The 12134-nt window shown below is 39.2% G+C and overlaps 1 protein-coding gene and 1 pseudogene across 1 annotated transcript in view; both read left to right on the top strand.

The window, feature by feature from the left end:
- The window catches only part of KCNMB2 (potassium calcium-activated channel subfamily M regulatory beta subunit 2), a 251494-nt gene that overhangs the window by 105361 nt on the left and 133999 nt on the right, over positions 1–12134 (top strand). The gene's annotated exons all lie outside the window — the stretch shown is intronic.
- Positions 11023–11739, top strand: LOC113622866 (nucleolar protein 56 pseudogene; annotated as a pseudogene).

Below are 12134 nucleotides of genomic sequence, written 5' to 3'. Positions count from 1 at the left end.
CTGAGAATTCATCTGAATAATGGCATTATAGCATATGTCAAGAATGTGTTAATCAGTCTAACAGAAAAGGGAACAGTGTGTTCTCACAACCATCTTGAAGAATGCTGTACTCACCTCAGCCAATATTCTAAGTCTCATGTGTGAAGCTTAAATAGCATATACCAAAATGATTAAAACGTGCCATCCTTGAAGTAACAGAGACAAGAAGCAGGCACAGCTGAAGAAAAACTAAGGTACTCAGTGAAACCCAAATGCAAACTGGGCCTCTCATAGTTTGCACTGGCTGAGCATCTACTGTGTGCTGGCCCTCTGCTTGCCTGCCAGAGGCTCTCAGTCTCTCAGTCCCTCAGCTGTCACTCCATCCCTGCAAAATGCAAAAAATAAGACTCACAGGGTGGAAGCAACCTGCCCAAGGCCACACAGCCGAGAAGTGGCAAGGCACCTACTGATTCCAGAGCCTACATACCTTCCCTCCTGTTATGCTGCCCCCCCAAAAGGCCCCACACCACATATGACAGGCCTCTGAATTCATTTTTCCAGGCTCCCAGGGTTCACGTCTAATTGCTCTGCATCCTTTGTAAGGTGACAGAAGTGTTGTTTTAGTTGCTAGTCCTCAGTCACTTCAGCTTGGGTTCAAGGTCTCTTGCTCCCAGCCTATGGTTTTACCTTTGGAGGTTGACTTACCTGGGAACAAACCCCACCTCTGCCCCTATGTGACATTGGTCAAGCTATATCATCTCTCTAAGCCTTGTGTTTTCACCATATAATGGGGATAGCTATACCTACTTCATAGGAGTCCACTTTAAAATGAGGTAACTTAGCACATAGCAAGCTTTCCAGCAATGCATGAAGGCTGCCATTGTGATAGTGGCCTGTCATCAGCTATGCTTTTCTCATAATTAACATTTTGTTCTATACTTTCCCAAGTTTCTGACCTTGGCCTGGCCTCTTTTTACCATTACTTTTGTCTTGGAACTGGTACTTTAGAACCCAATCGTACATGGAAATAGTCCAGGAAAGCAAAACAAGGAAAGCAAGAGAAGAAAAATAAGAGGATGGGAGGAGAAACAGTCATCAGTGGCTTCAAATCTTAAGATCTTGTCAAAAAAGATGTCATTTTTCCAGCCCATTTCTCAAACTTCCAAAGTGTGCACTTGAAGAAACAGGTTTTCCTCATAATATCACCAGTAAGCTGCTAGTCTTTTTATCCCTGAGGAGTTTAGTCAAAGCCATCTGTTCATGAGTAATAAGTAGACCTTTATTATTGAATCAGGACGAAGTCATCCCTTCTTTATAACCTTCTACCCTTTTCTCTGGCAATGGTTTAAAAGCTGAGTTTCTTCCCTGATTAACTGATGTATGATTGGTTACCTCCCAATCTGAATGGAATGTATGCCAGACAATGAAAGGAAAGCCCAGAGGGCCATGCCTCCTGCTTTTGTTGCTTCACCCCAAGCCTCCTCTAGCTAGTACCATAGTGTGCACATAGTATATTACTCAGTAAATGATGCTCAAAATAATGATAAACTTAAAGGACTGTTCAGACAACTATACCAAAGGCTTATGGTATGCCCACCTGAATTAGGATGCCCTCACTAAGTCTGGCATGCACAGTGCTGAGTGAACAGGAATCATGCCTGGAAGACAGCTCCCACCCCATCAGACCACTGTGAATACCAAGTTACTTCTTCAGGCAGACGCATGAGCTTGGGCCTCAACAGAGATCCAATACTGCAGTGAAGGGCACTCAGAAGTCACATATTTCCTTCTGGTCCCTCTTCCAGCTAACGGAGCTTTGCAAAGCAAAGAGCTAAAGGTGTTTTTAACATTTCAAATAGCGAAGTCAGTTAATCCGTGAAGCATTAACACTGTAATTCTGTGCATGTTTCCAGAATGGAGGCCAGATCCAATGTGACAACTGCCAGGTGAAAATCACAGAAGCATAATATTATGCAATTTGATTTCAAGGCAGAATGTTCTAAATCCTCAGGTTGCCAGCCAGGCAAAGCGTCTGTGAAGAATAAACCCACTCTTAGACATGGAGGTCCCTCAGATTTAAATATTTGGATGAATATTATGAACTCTGAAAGTTAAAGCCCTCAACATGTTCCTAAAAACTATCATGCTTAAAAGTTTAAATTTCTCCAAATAGCAATATTAGTTGTTTGATGTAAATTTCACAGAATCTTGAAACCTTAGATCTAGGATATTCATAAGACATTATACGATGAAACTCCCTTTGTTTATAGTAAAGAAATTGAAACTTAGAGGAACATAATTTGTCTAAGCTCACCCAGTTAGCTAATATCAGAGCCAATATGTGGTCCCAAGTTGGTCAGTCCCTAGGTTCCATAGCTCAGCTGATCTGCACACTCAGATCCACATGGGCTTTGTGAGCGAGCTACTCAACTTCTGTTGGAATGAGTAATTCCTATTTCATAGGGAAGTTATGTTAATTAACTGAGACAGTGGATGCAGCACATGGCCCATCATAGCACTATATAAATGGTAGCTGCTGCTATCATCATTATCATTACCGTTATTACCCAACGTACAATTTAAGTCTCACACAATTTCCTGTCATGAGTAAGTCTGGTTGTATTTTTAGGAGACCCCTTCTGAGCAGTGGATGGAGCCTGGAATTGATGTTTCCATCAATTAGCTAGGGTTCCAGCAGGTCTGGCACTAGTCTCTTACCAAGCTACAGCCTTCCTTCTAGCCTACATGAGAGCCTTATGGCCATGAGAATGAGCATAGCTTTTGAATCAGAGAGTTCTGAGTCTTGATCCAGTTCTGTCACTTATTTTACTGAGCCTCAGTTTTCTCCTTTCTTACATGAAGAGAATAGTACCTGTACTACAGAGTTTGTAGAGAAGACTAAACAAAATAATATAGTGATGTCACCAATATGGCAAAGTAGATCATCCCCACCTTCACTCCCTATCACAAGAAGAACAACTAACAACTATTCAAGAACAAGACACCACTGACAGAAACCTCAACACAGGGCAGGGTGTAGCACCCCCCTGCACCGCAGAGACCAAGAGAGACTATATTAGAAGGGTAAGAGAAGCAGCTACACATTGACTGAATTGTTCCTCCCCCAGGCCAGCACAGCACCACATGGAGAGATCTCCCCTGAGCCTCTGGTTCCTCCAGTGGGAAAAGAGAACCCAGGGGGACAACCAGCATTGGGGTCACTTTGTGGGAGCCCCTACTCTGATTTTACACCATAGGGATTGCAAAGAATCTTCAGGCTCAATCTCTGGGAATCTGACTGTGACGGAGAAGTGGGGAGGGGCTTGCAACAAACAACACAGGGATCTTGGCAGATTGAGTTCACACCTGCAGTGCCCAAGTAGTGATCCCAATCAGTGACTCTGCTCATCTGCAGAACCAATTCCGGGGCACACTCTGACCCGGGAACTTGGCAGGATGCTGATCTGCCTTATTCAGATCCTCAAATGAGGAGTTTTGCCAGCCCTAGAGCCTGGTTTGCTCATGTCCAGGCAAAGAAGCTGAGACACAGCCCCATCCACTGTGGAGAATGTCTTCTGGCCCCTTATGACCAGAAGGGCTGGTGGCAAGTCCTAGAAGCTGTGTGGCCCAGTGGTGCTCCAGCCAGCAGGTGGTCAGGCAGAGCTGACTGCCTCCAGAGCAAAGCCAGTACCAAGCGTGGAGGGTTCACATGCTATGCACAGGATTAATTCATAGCCAAGGCTTAATGTAGCTCCTGGAAACTTTCCCAACCAAAGAGCCTATTGGAAATGGAGAGCAGCCTAGAGCAGCCCCTCCCCTTCGTGCCCTGGCAGAGGAGCTGAGATATAGTCCCACCGCTGTGAAGAATGTCTTCAGGCCCCATCTGACCAGAAGGGCTGGTGGCAACTCACAGAAGCTGTGCAGCCAAGTGGTTTTAAAGACAAGAGAAAGGCAGGAAAGCTTATAGTTTGCAAAGAAAAGCCAGTGGCCCTGTTCAACCAGGGAACCTGGGGTGTGGGTCAGCTTGAGTTAAGACAACAAAGAGCTTTACAACAAAAAAGCTTTACAGGCTTTAGAGTTGTTTCCCTACTGTGCCCAGGCAGGGAATTTGTAGCCCCACTCATTGCTGAATACAGCCTTCAGCCTGTTTGACCAGGGACCCTAACCAGAACACACAGGAAACTGTGTAGCACATTCAACAGCCCTACATACAGTGGCACTTGAACAGAGAGCACAGTCCATGGCTTCCCCATCTACAGAGCAAAATCAGTGGCCTCACCTGACCGGGAATTCAGTGCACATTCAGGTCTAATTTGGTTCCCCAAACAATGAGCTAGCTGTACAGAACCTGGGTCCTGTCCTGCTGCCCTGCCAGGGCAGGGAAGCTAATTCATACCCCAACTGCTACCGAATATGGTACCCAGTCCCAGCCATCTATTAGAGCCTGACCAGAGAATCCAGACAGCTGCAGAGCCCATTGTCCATCCTGACTTGGGTAGGGAACCAAGCCAGCAATCCTATCCAACTCCTCTCAACCAGAGGCACACTCCCCTCATCCCTGTCCTCAGAGTTCAAACAGTTGCCTCCCCTCAAAATAGACCATAATAGCAGGTCCCACCTGCCCAAGGACATTACCAACAGACACACACAGTAACCCAAACTGAACTGACTGGTGAAGAACTGTCTCTGCCAAAGCAAATGTGCAAAGTCTGGAAGAGGAGCCCGATTTATCAAATGCACAGATACTAATGTAAGGAATTAAGGATCACAAAAAATCAGGTAAATATGACACCACCAAAGAAACTAATAAAGCTCCACTAACTGACCCTAAAGAAATGATCTATGAACTGTTAGACAAAAAATTTAGAATAATCCTCTTAAGGAAGTTGAGTAAACTACAATAAAACACAGACAACTAAATGAAATCAGGAAAACAATGCATGAACAAAATGAAAGTTTGACAAAAAAAGAGCAACCATCAAAAACAAACAGAAAACAAAATCAAAAAAAACAGAAATCCTGGAGTTGAAAAATACAATAACTGAACTGAAGAATTTAATAGAGGGTTTCAAAAGTAGATATGAAAATGTAAAAGAAAGAATCAGTGACCTGGAGGATAGGAATTAGACATTACTCAAAGGAGCAAAAAGAAAAAAGAGTGAAAAAGAGTAAAGGAAGACTATGGGAATTATGGGTCACAATGCAAAGAAACAAGATTCACATTATGGGAATTCCAGAAGGAAAAGAGAAAGAGAAAGGAACAGGAAGTATATTTAAAACAATAATGGCTGAAAACTTCCCAAACCTGGAGAGAGAAATGGACATCCAGATACACAAGACCCAAAAGATCACAAATAGGCTGAACCCAAATAAGACTACATTGAGACACATTATAATTAAATTGTCAAAAGTCAAGGACAAAATAATAATTTTAGGAGCAGCCAGAGAAAAGAGAGAAGTTACATAAAAGGGAACCCCCATACAACTATCAGAGAATTCTCAACAGAAATTTTTCAGTCCACGAAAGAATTAAATGGCGTAATCAAAATATTGAAAGAAAATAACTGTCAACCAAGAATTCCATACCCAGTGAAGCTGTCCTTCAGAAAGGATGCAGGAATAAAAACTTTCCCAAGCAAACAAAGGCTGAGGGAGCTCATTACCACCAGACCTACATTACAAGGAATGCTAAATGGAGTTCTTTGAAAGAAAGTAAAAGAACACTAATTAATATTATAAAAAACATAAAAAGGTAACATAAATCTCACTGGCAAGGGTAAGTATATAGTCATAGTTAGATTCTGCAATATAGTAATAGTGGTGTATAATTCACTTACAAATCTAGTTTAAAAGTTAAAAAAAAAGAACATAGCAAAAGTAATCATAACTGCAATAATATGTTATTAGTTACATAATATTTTTAAAAAACATGTAAATTACAACAGCAATTAGCTAAAATGTGAGGGGGAGGAGAAGGAAAAGTTTACAAATTCTACTGAAGTTAAGTTGTTATCAGTTTAAAATAGTGTTTTATAAGTTTAAGATATTTTATGTAAGCCTCATGGTAACCACAAGGGAAAATGCTGTAGTAATTACAAGAAGAACACAGTAAAGAAGTCGAAGCATACTGATACCAAAAGACATCAAAACACACGCAAAAAAGACAGCAGGATAAGGAACAAAGAGCAATGAATCTATACAACAACCAGAACAATTAACAAAATGGCAATAGTAAATCCTTACCTATCAATAATTACTTTAAATGGACAATGGATTAAATTCTCCAATTACAAAACATAGAATGACTGGATGTGTATTAAAACTAGATCCAACAATACACTGCCCACAGGAGAGTCATTTTAGCCTTAAAGATATTCATAGACTGAGAGTGAAGGGATGGAAAAAGACCTTTCAAGCAAATGGTAATCAAAAAAAAAAAAAAAAAAGAAGGGGTAGATATATTTAAATAAGAAAAAAAAAACACAAAAAAAAAAAAAATTAAAAAAAAAAAAAAAAAAAAAAAGCAGGGGTAGCTATACTTATATCAGACAAAATATACTCTAAACTAAAACTGATTTAAAAAAAAAGACAAAGAAGGTCATTATATAATGATAAAGGGTCAATATATCAAGAATATATAACAATTATAAATATTTATGCACCCAACAGCAGAGCATCTAAATATATTAAGGCAAAAACAGAGCTAAAAGGAGAAAAAAACAATAATACAATAATGGTTGAGAACTTTAACACACCATTCTCAACAATAGATAGATCATCTAACAGAGAATCAAAAAGGAAACAGCAGATCTGAACCACACTATAGACCAAGGGACCTAACAGACACACAGAGAACACTTTATCCAACAACAGCAGAAACATTCTTCTCAAGCACACATGAAACATTTTCTAAGATAGATTACATGTTAGGCCACAGAATAAGTCTTAACAAATTCAAGAAGACTGAAATCATACCAAATATCTTCTCTGACCACAATGGCACGAAACTAGAAATCCACAACAAGAAGAAAACTAGAAATTTCACAAACATGTGGAAATTAAACAACACTCTCCTAAACAACCAGTGGATCAAAGAAGAAATTAAAAGAGAAATAAAAAGTTTTTTGAGACAAATGAAAATGGAAATACAGCATGCCAAAACATATGGGATGCAGCAAAAGCAGTCTTAAGAGGGAAATTCACAGCAATAAGTGCCTATATTAAGAAGCAAGAAAAATCCGAAACAAACAACCTAACTCTATGCCTTAAGGAACTGGAAAAATAAGAACAAACTGAGCCCAAAATTAGCAATAGAAAGTAACTAATAAAGATTAGAGCAGAAATAAATGAAATAGAGAACAGAAAAACAATACAAAAGACAGTCTCTTCAATAAATAGTGCTGGGATAATTGGATATTCACATATGAAAGAATGAAACTGGATCTATATCTTATACCACTCACAAAAAGTAACTCAAAATGCATTCAAGACTTAAATGTAAGACCTGAAACCATGAAACTTCTAGAAGAAAACATAGGAATAAATTTCCTTGACATAGGTCTTGGTAGTGATTTTTTGGATATGACACCTAAAGGACAAGCAACAAAATTGAAAATAAGCAAGTGGGACTACATCAAACTAAAAAGCTTCTGCACAACAAAAGAAACCAAATACAAAATGAAAAAAATCCCGGAATGGGAAAAAATATTTGAAAACCAAATACCTGATAAGGAGTTAATATTCAAAATATATAATAAACTGACACAATTTAAGAGCAAATAATAATAACAACCCAATTAAAAATGGGTATGGGATCTGAAGAGACATGTCTTCAAAGAAGATATACAAAAGGCCAACAGGTACATGAAAAGATGCTCAATATCAATAGTCATTAGGAAATACAAATTAAAAGCACAATGAGATATCACCTCACACCTGTTAGAATGTCTATCATCAAAAAGGCAAGAATTAACAAACTCTGCTGTGGATATGGAGAAAAGGGAATGCTTGTGCACTGTTAGTGGGATTGTAAATTGGTGCAGTCACTATGGAATACAGTATGGAGGATCTTCAAAAAATTAAAAATAGAATTACCATATGATTCAGCAATTCCACTTCTGGGAATATATCCAAAGGAAACAAAAACACTAACTTGAAGAGATACCTGCACCCCATGTTCATAGCAGCATTATTTACAATAGCCAAGACATGGAAACAACCTATGTATTCATTGATGGCTGAATGGATAAAGAAATTATTCAGCCATAAAAGACAAGGAAATCCTACCATTTACAACAACATGGATGGACCCTGAAGCCATTATACTAAGTGAAATAAGTCAGACAGAGAAAGACAAATACTGTATGATCTCATTTATATGTGAGATCTACGAAACAAAAACAAAAAACAATCCAAACTCATAGAGAAAGGGATCAGACTTGTGGTTACCAGTGGCAGAGGGTTGGGGGAGGGAGAATTGCAGGAAGGTGGTCAAAAGATACAAACCGCCAGTTATAAGGTAAATAAGTACTAGGGATGTAGTGTGTAACATGATGACTATAGCTAACACTGATGTATGATAGATAGGAAAGTTGTTGCAAGTAAATTCTAAGTGTTATCACAAAGAGAATTTTTTTTCTTTTTTCTTTCTTCTTTTCTTTTTTATTGTATCTATATGAGAAGATGGATATTTGCTGAACCTACTGTGATGTATGTCAATTATTCACAGTATATATATACATCAAACCAACATGCTATATGCTTTAAACATACATAGTGATGTATGTCAATTATTTCTCAATAAAACTGAGGCCAAAAAAAGAAAATAATAATGTGTGCAAAATGCTTAGTAAAGCAGCTGACAATGGTGGGCACTCAATTAAATCACCATTATTTTTATTATTATGGACATTCCCTATCACTGTAATAAGACTTCTGTCTTGGGTTCTGAACTTTTACCACCAGGGCCCTTTCCCAAGAAGGACAGCGTAGAACCAGGAAACAGCTACCCACTTGACTCTGAGTGTAATAAAAGCTTGTAAATTCTAGCAGCCAAGTCTCTCACAGCTGACAAAACTCTCTCTTCTTGGCCAACACAGTAGTAATAGTTTCTTAGTCCGTTCAAGCTACTATAACAAAATATCATAGACTGGGTGGCTTATAAACAACAAAAAGTTATTTCCCTCAGTTGGAGAGGCTGGCAGTCTGAGATCAGGGTGCCAGCATGGTCAAGGGAGGGCCCTCTTCCGGGCTGCAGACTTGTTGTGTCCTCACATGGCAGAAGGGTCTAGGGAAATCTCCACAGCCTCTTTGATAAGGGCATTAATCCCAATCTTTTTTTATTTTTAATGTAAACTTTAATTGTTATGTCACATTATTTAAAAATTACTCAAAATGAATTACAGAAATAAATGTGAAATCTGAAACTATAAAACTTCTAAAAGAAATCATAGGGAAAAGTTAGAGACCTTGAGTTTGGCAAAGTTTTTTAAACTATACTATAAAAAACAAAATAAATAGACCATTAAATTTGGTTCATTCAAATAAAAACAAATTGTTCTTCAAATATTGTTGTTCTCAAAAGAAAGGCAAGGGTTAGATTGAGACAAAACATTTGCAGAAGCTATACTGGACAAAGGATTTGTATCCAAAGTATAAAAAGAACTTTACAAGTTTATAAGAATGCAAATAACCAGATCTAAAAGTAACAAGCTATTTAAACAGATATTTCAAAAAACGAAGATGTACAGATGACAAATAAGCACAGATAAAGATGCTCAACCTCTTTAGTCTTCAGGTAAATGTAAATTAAAAACACCATAAGATACCAACACACTCTCACTAAAATGACTAAAATTAAAAAGACTGACCATATTAAATGTTTGTGAGGATGTGGAACAAGTAGAACTTTGATACACTACTTGTGGGAATGTAAAATACAGCTATTCAGGGAATAATCTTAACAGTTTCTTAAAAAGTTTCATGTATATCTGCTATTCCATTGTTAAGTATTTACTCAAGAGAAATGAAAGCACATCCCTGACCAAAGAATTGCACATGAATGCTCATAGACACTTTTTGTAATATACAAAAACTGGAAACAAACTAAATGTCCAACAACAGATAAAAACCATATTTATGTATATCCATGAAATGGAATACTATTCAACAAGAAAAATGTATGCATAACGAACACAAACAATAACTTGATGGACCGCAAAATGATTGTGAGTGAAAATAGCCACACTAAAAAGATTACATTCAGTAAGATTTCACTTACATAACATTTGAGAATTTTATAGAGCTAATCTATAGTGACAGAAAGGATGTCACTGGTGTCAGGCTTAGGCAATGGATGGACTAATCCCAAGCTTAAGGGTAGAGCCCTCATGACCTAACCACCTCCCAAATGCCCCACTTTCTGATATCATCACCTTAAGGATTAGATTTCAACATATGAACTTGGGGGGTGGGGACACATAGACCATACCACAGTTATTATCTACTCTGTAGCAGGTTAAGTGTTAAGTATCTTTCTTACATAATCACTAATTCTCTAATAGAACCCATGAGCTGATTCGATGAATCCCATTTTACTGATGAGCAAACCGAGGCTCAGAGAGGTTAAAATGATTGCTCAGGGCCACAGAGGTAGTAACTGGCAGGGCCAAGACTCCAAAACCTGCTCACTTGTCATTAGGCCCTGTTGCCTCCTATATATAGTGCCTGACCCAGCATCTTGCACTCCCTATACTGAGGCCTCCATGAGATTCATTATAATAACCTGATTCCTCAGACAGATCCTTCCATCTCCCTCTAACAGCATTACATTGTCCCCCCGAGGTATTATGAACTTACAGAGCTCTATATCAGGGGTTAGCCATCTTTTTCTATAAAGAACCAGACACTAAATATTTTAAGCTTTGTGGGCTATACAGCCTCTGTTGCAACCACTCTACTCTGCTTCTATAGTGTACAAGCAGACACTGCTTGTGGCTATCCTTCTATAAGACTGGAGAGATTCCATGAAAGAATCTGGATGTCATGAAGGAGGCAATGTTTCAGGCAGAGGAAGCAGCTGCTGAGATTACTAGGAAGCTGGAGAAATAGGAGAAGAAACGCTTGAAGAAGGAAAAGAAACAGCTGGCTGCAACTGCCCTGGCTTCTTCAGAAAACAACAGTAGTACTCTGGAGGAATGTGAGGAGACAGATGAAAAGACCCAAAAAGAAGAAGAAGCAGAAGCCCCAGGAGGCTCTTCAGGAGAATGGAAAACCCATCTGTCTCCTTCTCCAAACCCAAGAAAAAGAAACCTTTTTCCAAGGAGGATCTGGTTAGTAAGTGATATTGAACAGACAGCTGGCAGTGGAAGTCTTCCCAAGAGGAAGAATCCTTCCCCAAAGAGGAACCAGTTAGTGACCCTGAAGAGTCAGGAAACAAGAGTGTCTCCAAGAAAAAGAGGAAATCCTCTTCCAAGGAGGAGCCACTCAGCAGAGGACCTGAAGAGGCTGCTGCCAGCAAGAGCAGCAGCTCCAAGAAAAAAAAAGCTCCAAAAGCTGTCCCAGGAAAATCAGAATGGACATGTCCCTAGCGGGGCATAATTTGCTGAGATATTTCCCAACCCATCCCCTATAGCCCAACAAAAATAAAAACAAATCCACAAGAAAAAAAAAAAGTAACTTGGTCTTCCAGCATATCAGGTAGGTATTACTGTGTATAACACCACCTCAAAATATAGTGGTTTAAAAACAGTAATTATTTGTTCCTAGTTCTTTGGGTCAGTGATTTGGCTGGGCTCCGCTGAGATGGTTCACCTCTGCCCCGTGCGGTGTTGGCTGGGCTCACTTATATATATGTCTAGGAGGGCTAGGACAGCAGGGCCTCTCTCCATGTGGTCCATGTGGGCTCTCATCTTCAAGGAGGCTAGCCCAGACTTCTTCACTTAGTAACGAAAGGGCTCTCAGTGAGCAGCCACAAAAGGCAAGCCTCAATGAGTAAGCAGTCTTCAAACCTTTTTTTATGTCACATTGCTGATGTTCCAAGCCTAGGGTCAATATGGGATAGAACTCAACAAGGCTACGCACACAAGAGGCATGATTCCTTGAGAGTCATTACTGTAATACGTTACCTTACACGTATAAATGAGTGTTCTGTGTGA

The sequence above is a fragment of the Aethalodelphis obliquidens genome, unplaced genomic scaffold, assembly GCF_003676395.1.
Source record: "Aethalodelphis obliquidens isolate GAN/ISIS:26980383/991018 unplaced genomic scaffold, ASM367639v1 scaffold1, whole genome shotgun sequence".
Lineage (NCBI taxonomy): Eukaryota > Metazoa > Chordata > Mammalia > Artiodactyla > Delphinidae > Aethalodelphis > Aethalodelphis obliquidens.
Note: the sequence above shows the minus strand (reverse complement) of the source record. Positions and strands in the feature narration are given on the sequence as shown.